This window comes from Microtus pennsylvanicus, chromosome 1, assembly GCF_037038515.1.
Source record: "Microtus pennsylvanicus isolate mMicPen1 chromosome 1, mMicPen1.hap1, whole genome shotgun sequence".
NCBI lineage: Eukaryota > Metazoa > Chordata > Mammalia > Rodentia > Cricetidae > Microtus > Microtus pennsylvanicus.
The window spans coordinates 168,966,106-168,978,331 of NC_134579.1; positions in this window are offsets into that span (position 1 = coordinate 168,966,106).

Sequence of the window (12,226 nt, forward strand, 5' to 3'; positions counted from 1 at the left end):
TTAACATTTTGACTGAGGTATCTCCTTTTTCTACCCTGTCTTTCGTGCTTGAGATTCTCTCTTCCATCTCCTGTACTCTGTTGATGAGAGTTGCCTCTGAGGTTCCTGTTTCAGGTTCTAAATGTTTCATTTCCATATTTCGCACAGTTTGGTTTTTCTTTATTGATTCTATTTCCACTTCCATGTCTTGGACTGTTTCATTTGTTTTTTTCTCACTGTTTGCGTTCTCTTGAAGGGTTTTATTCCTTTGCTATTTGGAGACCTCTATCATACTCATAAAGGCGATTTTAAGATCTTGTTCTTGTGTTTCAGCTATGTCACATTTCTGGGCCTGCTGTTGGTAGTGTTGCTGGGCTCTAGTAAAGACACATTGTCCTGGCTATTACTTGACAGGAGTCTAGGTATCTGGGTTTGGCAAAGTTGTAATTCCATGTGCTGATATCTGATCTTGTTTTTGTTCGGTAGGTGTTTCATTTCTTGGGTCCTGTTGCCCCTCTGGATTTTAAAAGTGTATGGTAGCTGAATATTGCTTGGTAGGGGATTCTTCTGGGATCTTTTCTGGGTGTGGCCACTGGTGTTTCCAGGTAAAATGTGTTTCTATGTATTGGGGGGCTGAATCTTAGGAATGGGGATAGACTGGGAGGAAGTTTATAGGAGGGAGGAGAGCAAGGTGTTCCACCAGGGTCTGGTTAGTCCCCTGGGAATGGGAGCAGAGAGTGAGGAGAGGCCACAAAAAGTTGTCTTCTACAGAGGTGGGGATGGGATTTGGAGGAGAGGATGGAGAGTGAAGCTGTAAAGCTCTCCTCTCTGTTTCATTGACTTTTGTGCTTCTCTGGCAGGCATGGCTAGTGGGTTTCCAGGGAATGCCTGCTGGAATTGGGGGCTGAGATAACAGGATAATTGGGGAGGATGATTGGAGGAGAAGCTCTGATGGATCCAATGGAGATGGAGCCAGACAGGAGAGGGTGGCCACACCAGGTGTGTGTGTGTGTGTGTGTGTGCTACACACACAACTCTGCTACAGAGTTGGGGGTGGCACTGGGGGGTTGGATTTAGAGAAGAGGAGGGAGAGGTGAAAATTCCCAAGTAGGCTACCTGTTTCATGAGCTGGAGTTACCTGTGGCTTACCAGGAAGGGCTGTTGGAGTCGGGGACTGGGATAAGTGATGGGGAGGTGCTGTGAGGGGAAGGTCTGTGTGATCCAGTAGAGATGGGGTAGAGAGGAAGGGAAGGCTCCAGTAGATGGTCTACTATGGATCTAGGATAAGACTGGGGTATTGGATTTGGAAGATAGGAAGGAGAGGTGAATATCTGTAGTTAACGTACCTGCTTCCCTGGCTAGAGTTATTTTACTACTTTTAGTAGCATAATGTTTTAATACTTTGAGAAATTTATGCTATGTATTTTCATCATATTCCCCTCCTATTCCCCCTTACAATCCCATTTCCCCACTACATGTTTTCTTCTTCTTCTTCTTCTTCTTCTTCTTCTTCTTCTTCTTCTTCTTCTTCTTCTTCTTCTTCTTCTTCTCCTTCTCCTTCTCCTTCTCCTTCTCCTTCTCCTTCTCCTTCTCCTTCTCCTTCTCCTTCTCCTTCTTCTTCTTCTTCTTCTTTTTCTTCTCCCCATTTTGTCATGGTTCTTGGGTCTTAAGTGTAAAGGATGTGTTGTAAATGTACCAGTTTGGGTTAGGCAACCTATGATCGTTTGATCTGTGCAGTTTGATTTGTCCAGTTGTGGCTCTTTGTAATGATCTCTGTCTGATGCAAAAGTATCATTGATGAGGGAGAGAACTATGATCATCTATGGATATAAGGGTAAGTATTTAAAATGCAGTTAGAAATTATATTGGGTTAGGAAATTGGTGATAGTGGGCTCTCCTCTAGGTTCCTTGGCCTTATCACACATGAAAAGTTGTCTAATTTTATAGTACCTGGAATGTGTCCATTGTATTGAAGAGGGCTTTAGTGTAATTAGTTAGTTGTTGGTTTACCCTCATAGCTTGAAAGGCTGGTCATTGTTGTAGTTCATTGATGTGATAGCTGGATAGGATTATTGATTGCTTTCTCCCTTGGCAATACTTTATTATTGTTAATACTGATAACAATTTTTAAAGTGGTCATTAAGACATTACTGGTTTATGCAGTTTTGAGAAATATTTCTTGCTTAGTATGCTGTACCTCCCTCTCTCCTCTAATCATATAAATATTCATACAAACTTTATTATATATCAAAGATTAATAATATATTAATTCTACCTTTTAGATCTCAGTATCTAAAAATATCTGCTTAATTTATTCTTAAGTTAAAATTGTAGAATTTATAATGGCCTAAAAATTATATTATAAATAAATCTATTACTGTCTGAACTTTATTTCCATTATAGAAAAGAGGAGGCACAGTTATTGGAACAATGACTAAAATGTGCTCCTAATCTTTAAAGCGTCACTGATCATATAAACAGGGATGATTTCATCTTGTATGAGTGGCCTGGCTCAAAGACACCAAATTAATTTCAGCCATAATTATTATGAGGCACATTTGTAGAAGTGGGTGAGAGCCATCTGCCACATAAAGGTGATTAATAGTAGCACATAATGAAGCCACCCTCACTGGGCTAAGCACCGATTAAGAGAGAAATGCATAATGATCATCATCAGAACTGGGTGTCTTAGTCACTGTTCTCTTGCTGTGAATAGACACCAGGACCAAGGCAACTCTTATAAAAGTAAGCACTTAATGAGAGACTTGCTCACAGCTTCTATTACCATCATGTTAGGAAGCATGACAGCAAGCATGGGAGACATGATGTTGGAGAAGTATTTGAGAGTTACATCTGATACGCAGGCAGCAGAGAGAATTTTACCTAGCATGGGCATTTTGAAATCTCGAAGACCACCCCCAGTGACACACTTCCTCCAACAAGGCCACACCTCCTAATCCTTGTAGTCCTTTCAAATAGTTCCGCTTCCTGGTGACTAAGCATTCCAACATAAGAGCCCATGGGGCCATTTGACCATTCTTATTCTCTGCTCTGGGCTTGAATGGACACTTTGTTTTTTGTCACTGTACCTGAAGGATCTTACTGAAACCTCAAATTGATGTGTTTTTTTTCCCTGCAAAATGAAAGGGATGGTATCCACTTGTGTTAATCATCTTCCTCTCACTGTGGCAAAATAGCTAAGAAAATCAGGTTAAAAGGAGAAAATTTAGCCTCACAGTTTTGGTCAATGATGGCATGATCCTCATTGTTTCAGGTGTATATTGAGACAGTGTATCATGATGAAAGTACTAGGTAGAATTCACCCCTTATAAGAACCGAAGCAAAAAGAGAGGAAGGGCCAAGTATCCTAGGCATACCCTCCAAGAACACACCTGATGTAATAACTTTCACTGGTGTTCATTTCATAATTTTTAGCACCTTCCAAAAGTTCCATAGTCTAACGAACGACCCTTTAACATATGGCCTAGAGTGTACATGTATCCAAACAACAGCATTCTACATCTGCCTATAAAGGCCCAGGAGGCCCTAAATGTTTAACTGTTGAAATACTGCTGAGAAGTTTAAGCTCAAAGTTTGAGACTCAAGACAACTCTTAACCGTAAACCTCCATTAAAAAGGTGCACATATCCAAAATACAATGGAACACTTCAAAAGGGAGGAAGAGGAAAACAGCAAAGAGGAACTGGATCAAAGCAAGACCTAAAGCTAACAGGGCAAATATTGAGTCCTTTAGTGCCATGTCTGATACCTGGTGTACTCAGTGGTAGGGTATAGCCCTTAAGGATTTGTACAGCCCCACTGCTATGCTTACAGTGACTTTAGCCCACATTGCTATTCTCTTGGTTCCAACCTGGCTTTATGACTTCTGTCTTAGGGTTTCTATTGCTGTGAAGAGACACCATCAGCACAGAAACTCTTATAAAGGAAAACATTTAATTGGAGCTGGTTTACAGTTTTAGAGGTTCAGTCCATCATCAGCATGACAAGAAGCATGGCAGTGTGGACTTGTAGGAAACAGAAAGTGGTTTGTGACACTGGGTGTGGCTTGAAAACTTATGAGATCTCAAAACCCACCTCTACAGTGATACACTTCCTCTATCAAGGCCACACCTACTCCAGTAATGCCACACCTCCTAATAGGGCCACTCCCATTGAGGACCATATTTTTTTCAGATCACCACAGATTCTATAGGTAGTTGTTTCATGCTCCTGGCTTCCTACTTCCAGGTGTCTCAATTGAACGTTACTCTTACAGATGTATACATCACAATCTCAGTAGCTACTTACAGGGACTCCGACATTGGCATATGGTGGACTCTGAGACTTCACTCTAAAGCATTGGTGGAAGACTCTATGACCACAGAGTTCTTGCATTCAGAATTCCTCCACACCTAGCCTCATACAGACATAATGCAAAGACCATCTGCTAGGTTTCTCTCAGCTATTGCAAGCTCTGAGTGCCACACTGACTGAACTCATGGAAGATTCAGGAGACTAACTTTAGGGGCTCCTATGTGAGAGGAGGGAACTCAAAGACTATCCTCTTACACATAAGTCTTTAATTCCATAATGCAAGGAAATATGATCAATTTCTGAGATGCTGAAAAGCATCTCCTGTATTGTTCCGGTGCAAAGACATGGTTTCTTAATAGCAACTATACCTCCTTTGCTGTGACCTTATATGTATTTTTTTTCTAGGAAAGCTTCAAGTTTTCCAAATCTTGGACAGTCTTGTTAGTGAAACATGGAAGCAGAAGTTGTACATGTTATGACTGCAAGATAAATTTAGAACACATAAGTGGTAACAGTTTGATCCTCTATGACAAAGTAGGGTTTAACCTAAGAAGATTAGTTTATATTAATATTAAAAGGTGTTTTAATGTGACTTGCTACATTATGAGATACAGTGAAACATCTTATAATTACTTCACTTATATAAAAACCACTTGATTTAAATATAATATACATTGCAACAAATTTTTTTTCTTGGCCAAGCTTTAGTAAATAGTCTGACCCTTCTCCTATGCTCACCTACGCACTTCCTCATAAAGGCACAGTTTTAATAAGAGAACTCTGATGCCAGTGTAGCCAGAACCTTCCACTTGATACTTGATCAGAATCCTCATTCTTCTCTACTCATTTTTTTTTTTAAATTTTTCGAGACAGGGTTTCTCTGTAGCTTTTGGTTCCTGTCCTGGAACTAGCTCTTGTAGACCAGGCTGGCCTCGAACTCACAGAGATCTGTCTGCCTCTACCTCTCAAGTGCTGGGATTAAAGGCATGCACCACCACCGCCCAGTGTCTTCTTTACTCTTCAAGTGATGCTCAATCACTGGGTCCTGTCTTCAACAATAATTATTTTAGGCATGTTTATTCAGAACCCTGGTGTTTCTGTCTTCAATTCTCTACATAGCTCACTGTAATTGCCTACTTTCCAATATGGTATTTGAATTCCATCCCAAATTATACTCTATTTCAAGACTCCTTTGCAGTAACCTCTTACCTAGAAGACAGTCCTTAATAAAGGCTTTCTTTGTCTTCTCTCTAAGTATCATTGAGTATTTGTTTCTCTAACTGTTTATGTTCTTAGCAAATTAGAGGCAGAACAGATGGCACATAGTGAAAATACACTTAAGATTCGATCAGAACAAAAATGTCACATCATTTATTCAGAATTTATTTAGAGATTTTAGCCAATACAGTATGACAAAAATGTCTGGATATCAAGCATGGGAAGAACAAAGAAGTAAAATGCATTATCTGAAATCATATTACTTTCATGTATGAGAAATAGTTAGAATTCTTAAAAATAACTTGTTTGAATGGAGAAAGGAATAAGACAAATGTGATTTATAATAAATACATAGTAAAATGTATATTTATGTAATAACAACAGCTAGAATACTGTTGCGGGAACTCCTCCCGCTCCTTCAGCCAATAGCCGCTGAGATACCAGCCCACTGGGACGTGTTCTCTCTCCGTTTAAAAAAGCGGCCACTTTCCTCTCCTCTCTCTCTTACTTCCTGCTCCGCTTCCGGCGACTACTCCCTTCCTGATTGCACAGAGGGCTGTTGTCTGGGACAGTGATCTGTAAGTTTTTTCCCCTTTAAATAATTAACCATTCTATTAATCATAATTCCAAACTGGTGTGGGATTGTTGTAACTTACACCTTTGCCTTCAGAATATAAATAAGAATTCATGATATTATTTATGATAGCACAAATATGCACATTACCCAGTAATAGGACTAACAGAGAAGGTCAAGGATTTTGATTCTGCAAATAAACCAGAAACATATCAATTGAAAAGTATTGAAAACCATCAAATAATGCCTAATGAAATATAAGACAAATTTTACCAATCATTTTACTTCAAAATTATCTACATATTTATTGTGATCATATTTAACATCTTTTTATATAAGATTTTTTATAATCTATAAGATATTTTTATAGAATTTGATAGCATCTTTGCAAAATTTGTATATAAACTCAATAAGGTACTGGAATGTTTTGAATAAGAATAGCCCTCATAGGCTCATCATTAGGAAATGCCACTGCTTGAGAAGGGTTAGGAGATACAGCCTGGTTGGAGTAGGTGTGGGATTTTTGATGGAAGAGTCTCACTGGAGGTGGACTTTGAGGTTTCCAAAGCCCAAGCCAATCCCAGTGTCTCTCTCTTCCTTCTGCTTGTAGACTCTGGGCTACTTTTCTGCCACCATGTCTGCCTTCATGCTGCCTTGCTTTCTGCCATGATGATAATGGACTAAACCCCTGAAAGTGTAAGCCAGCCCCAATTAAATGCTTTCTTATAAGGGTTGATTTGGTCATGGTGCCTCCTCACATCAATAGAACACTGAATAAGACAGATGATCTTTACAAAAGAACTCGTTGCAAAGACTTGCTCTGTTGTGTATTGACACTTAATATTCTAATAATTTATATAATGAGGAGTGGGCACAACATAGATTAAAACAATATGGTCAGAGGCCAGGAGTTCATGTCTACATGTGTAGTAATGCATTGTATAATATTTCAGGGGATAATGGTCCACAACTAAACTGTGGTCCCATTTGATTCATGTTGACTCATCCTATTCCTCTGGGCCTGGGATAGCACAGTGAGTCATTGTAGTGTTGCAAGATAGAGAATGTCAAAGTATGTTATCCAGACCAAAAAACAATGCATGAGAAAGGAAAGAGCTAGAACCCCAGATCCCATTCAAGAATATGTCCTCAATGACCTAACTTCCTTCTAGGCCCCACATTGTGGAGGCTCCATTATCTCCAACAAAGCCTCAGACTGAGGACTAAGCTTATAACATATGGATCTTTGCAATAGACTTAAGATCCTTGTTATAACACCTGGCAACACCAGAGCCATCATAACGTCAAAGCATATGTGGTTGGTTTGTGGAGATGATTATTTTATTAGTTTCCTTTCTATTGCTGTGATAAAACAGCCCAACGAAGCAACTTGAACAAAGTAGAGTTAATTTTGGTTTAAAGTTTCAGATTACAATCCTTCACTGCAGGGAGCTCATAGCAGCAGGAGCATGAGGCTAGCCAGCCAATCAGTAAGCAGAGAGGAAACAGTAAGTGGAGCCTGCCAAAATTAAAACCCCAAAGTACACCCTTAGTGGTATACTTCCTCCTGCAAGACTCCACCTCCTAAAAGCTACATAATCAAACAGCACCACCGTCTGGAGACCAAGGGTTTGAACACATGAGCCTAAGGGAGACATTTCAAATTCAAATTGCAACCAGCATGTAAACAAGTCAGCATTGCCAGTTGTATGAGATTACATACAGAATATATAATTATGTACAGTGTAGAAAGCTTGATAATGGTAGTAATGGTGACTAATATATTATTATCTTAGACTATAATCCTTGGCTAGTTACTAGGAATGTTTGCCATACAGCAAAATGCTACTAGGTCATGCCGGCAGCAACCTGGTGCCTCTCATGTTTACTGCATCTCTTAATTTCTCCAAGAGGCTTTATTAGGGGTTTAACTTATAGCACACTCATTTCTACAGTTATACTTTATAAGGACCACATAATCATAGAATCATTGGGAGAAACATTTTCAGAACAGAGCCCTGTTGTTAAAATATGACTGTATGTAAATATATGACTGTATATAAAAAGGTGGCATGGAATATTAGGGGAGGGTCACAGGTCCATTTCTGAATACTGTTCCCATATGAATTGCATGGAAGGCAAACCAAAGCCTTACCTTACTTTACACATACCTAAAGGCCTAAATGTAAGGGCAAAATCATCAAATATATAAGAAGTAAAAATAAGAAAATAGCTTTCAGATGTCAGGCTAGAGAATAATATATATTTATTTCCTGCAAGAAATGAAAAGATATGCACTAGCTGTCTGTCTAGTGACAGTTAATAAATTAAATATGTCATTCTTTAATGGATTGGGGTACAGTCACTATACAATGCAATTCAGCATTCCTTGAGATAATTTAATGCTCTTCAAATGTAAAATAATATAGCACCAATATTTTATTAGCATTGCCTGGTGAGACATGTAAAATTTTTCTGTGCATTGTAGTTGTTATTGCATACAAATATCTCACAGACTTTGAGAAATATTTGCTTTTATTTCACACAATGCCTTTTATTTTATTGTTTAAAATACCACACATTGACATTTTATTATTAAAATACTTGGAGAAAACAGGATATAGTATAGCTGGCAAGTAAGACATGTTTGTATAGCTTTAAGAATTACTTTTCTAAAGAGTAAAACATCAAATATTCTTTTTGTTTAAACATTTCATTCATTTCTAAAAATCACTACAAAAGTTCAAATTACTTTTTCAAGTGGTGTGTTTTTTAATTCAGAGTGCTGATTCATCAAAAGTATCTGGGAAAGGACAATAGAGATGAGAGAATGTGCACTCAATCTTGTGATAACCAAGTGAAATTTACTATGTTCATTCAACAGTGGTGGTAGTATCATTATGGCAGCATCTATGTCTCTCTCAAGTTCATTTACTGAGCCCCAAGTGTCCAGATGTCTGTTATGGAACTGGGTCTGTGAAGAGTGAGAGTGAGCTGACGTTGTATTAAAAGAAGCACCATCTGCTGGGTTCTTTCTTTTTCTCTGTCTCTCTGCCTCTGTCTCTGTTTCTCTCTGTCTCTCTGTTTTTGTTTTTCTCTCTCCATCTCTCTGTATCTTGTCTCTCTGTTTCTCTCTCTCTGTTTTGTGACAAAAAGTGAGAAGACAGCTATGTGCATGCTGGAAAGAGATCCCTTATCTGGAGCTGAGTTGGTCAATCTTCTGATCTTATTCTTCCTCCTGGCTTCCCGAATTGTCAGAAAGCACATTTCTATCATTTCCATCAGCTAAGTAGTCTCTCTCCGTGGATGTGTGTGTGTGTGTGTGTGTGTGTGTGTGTGTTTGTGCATTTGTGTATGTGTATGTTTGTGTGCTTGTGTGCATGTGCATGTGTAAATGTGTTCAGGCATGTATATGTGTGTGTGTGCATGTGGGCATATGTGGATTTTTGTGTGTGTGTGAAAGTGGTTGTTCAAATAGTCAGCAGATGAGTCAAAAATATATAGCTAGAAAATTTAAGCATTGCCAAGTCAAACACAGATTGTCATACTGGCATCTGCTCCTCTGAAATGTCTTTTTCTATCTCATCAGAAATATCATTAGCATAATTTAGATAGAAATAATATTTCATGTTTATTTCATCATTATCTTATTAATTAGCTTTTTCCATTTAACTAACTGCCATAAAAGTTAATTAGATAACATCTATTATGCAGCTCATAATTCCATGGGTCAGTATGTTGATCTGGGCTGTGGAATCTGGTCTTATATCTCGTCTTTCTTTAAGGTTGTTGATCAGTTGAAAGTCTGCTTGGAAGCTCTGTCTCTGGATGGTGTCTGGATGCATCAAACCAAGAGGATTGAGTTTCTATTCTCTCACCATCTAATTCATTATCCAGGACCTATTTATGGAATAAGGATAGCATTCAAGAAGTCCAACCAGGTCCCATCTCAGAAGTTTCACTCTGTCCTTTGGTATATAAATATATATATTGATCAAAGAAGTGAAGAGATTAGACAAGATTGAAAGGGCAGAGAATAATTTTGCTTTTCACAGAAGAAAGGAGGAGTAATGTCTTGTGATCATTTCTGCAATTTATTGATGTGAGGCAGTTCCCCAAGCCACTCACAAAGCAAATCTGTGTTTGTGCAGCCACAGCAGCGCTCTGTGCACCACGGCAGAGGTAACCAATAGCAACACAAGACAATAAAAATGAGTTTCTTAGTGAGTTAATAGTATTACAGATAATTTGTGTTATAAACGCCTTCCAGAGACGTAGACTTTTAACTACTGGAAGGTGGTTGCTCTTTTACTTCCTGTGTTAACCTTCTCCATCTGCACGCAGAGGCGATGGGTTTCTTTGGGATAGGGAAGGCAATGCAAACCCTTTCTTTGTGAACAATCTTTTCTCAAGTTCGTTGCCTAGGCTAGTGAGCATTTTTAGAAGCTTCCCATGAGCAGTGTAAAAGGAACAGGTTCTGTGGTTGAGTTGATAAGGCAGCAAAATTTTTCACTCAATTGCTACAGAAATTATTTTCAAGTGGCTAAGTTAATTATTCGCTTTGCTAAAATTTCAAATTAGCTCTGTAGATAATAGAGGTCCTCTAGGCTCTAAGCCCTCAGACAGTTTTCAGCCCAATAATTAATATATTCACTACTTAGTACTAATCAAAGCTTCAAATATTACCTGGCCAATTGTTCTCTCATGTATTAAACTGGGTAGTGTGATGGCGAATACTCATAGATACTTTGATTGGATTGAGAAATGTCTAAGATCTGGGTCAAACTCACTCTGGCTTGTCTGAGAGAGTGTTTTTAAAACATGAGTAGATCATCATAGCTCTGACCTGAAGAACACATTAGTCTGCAGATGGGTTCACAGTTTGCCTGTACTGCTGGGAGGTGGTGAAATAGGGGGAAGTGGAGCTTGGCTGTAGTAAGTGTGTTATTGGGGACAGGTCCTCAGTGGCTATATTATTATCTGGCTCTTCTTTGCTACTATGTTTTTGTATGAAAGCCTAATAAGAACTCATATCTACCCAATTTTACAAAGAACACGCACATTTGACTTTGTTGATACAATGAATTATATTCCCAAACTAAAGCTATATTCTTTGATGCACTTTCCACCATACCAACCTTAGAGTTTAAAAACAGTATTTATTTCATTTTAAAAAATTATATGTATGTGTATGTGTGAGGGCGAGTGTGTGTCTTCGTGAGGGTGTGTGTGTATGTGTGTGTGTGTCTTTGTGAGCATGCATTTACGTGTGTAGGTGTGAAGAAGGTGTTGGATGCCCTATAGCTAAAATTACAGGCAGTTGTGAGTTGAAATCTCTGCTTCTCATGCCCTTTGTGACATGATTGGTAGAAACCTCAAACTATGGGTCTGAACAAAACCTTTCTCAAGTTATTTCGCTCAGGTATTCAAAGCAGTAATGCCAAAAGCAGCTTATTCTGTGGCAAGACCCTTTCTTTGTTTTTCTAGTTGGCCCTGACTCCTTGTATTCTCTAAGGCAGTAGCTTTTCACAGCTATAACTGAGCAATCAAAGCCACTTTGGCCCCGAGTCTTTGCCTTCCTGACACAAACCTTACTTTGTAGCAGGGAGGAATGAAGGGCTGTCTGTAGATGTGTCATGGTGACAGCCTGGATGTGGTACATTTCCTTTGCATTACATGTCACTTGCCATAAGTGGCCAATGCCTCCCTAAACTGAAAGGGGATAGAAAACACATGTCTTTCATGATCTGAAAAAAATATAAAAAGAAATGTTAAGATACAAATGGTGGGTGCTGTCACTAATAAATATGTGTTTTCACAGTGTATGGCTGACAAATATAGGAGATGTAGTCACTTTTATGTACAAACACACAAACATGTAATTGATCGATGGATTGATTTTGTTAATGTTTGTTTCTATCCTCCTTCCCCTGAGAGACCTAAAAACCAGAGTGAGCTGACATTTCTCCCTTAATCTAGACAGAGTTGGGAAATACAAGAAAGACAAAGGACAAAGACGTTCATAGTTTACTGTTCTTACTGGGAACTGAAATGCCACTTCCCAGCACAGCTTACATTTTGCAATGGACTCTTTCTGTGGTGTGCTCCATCACCTTCAATATTTCTCTATGACTGTGATGG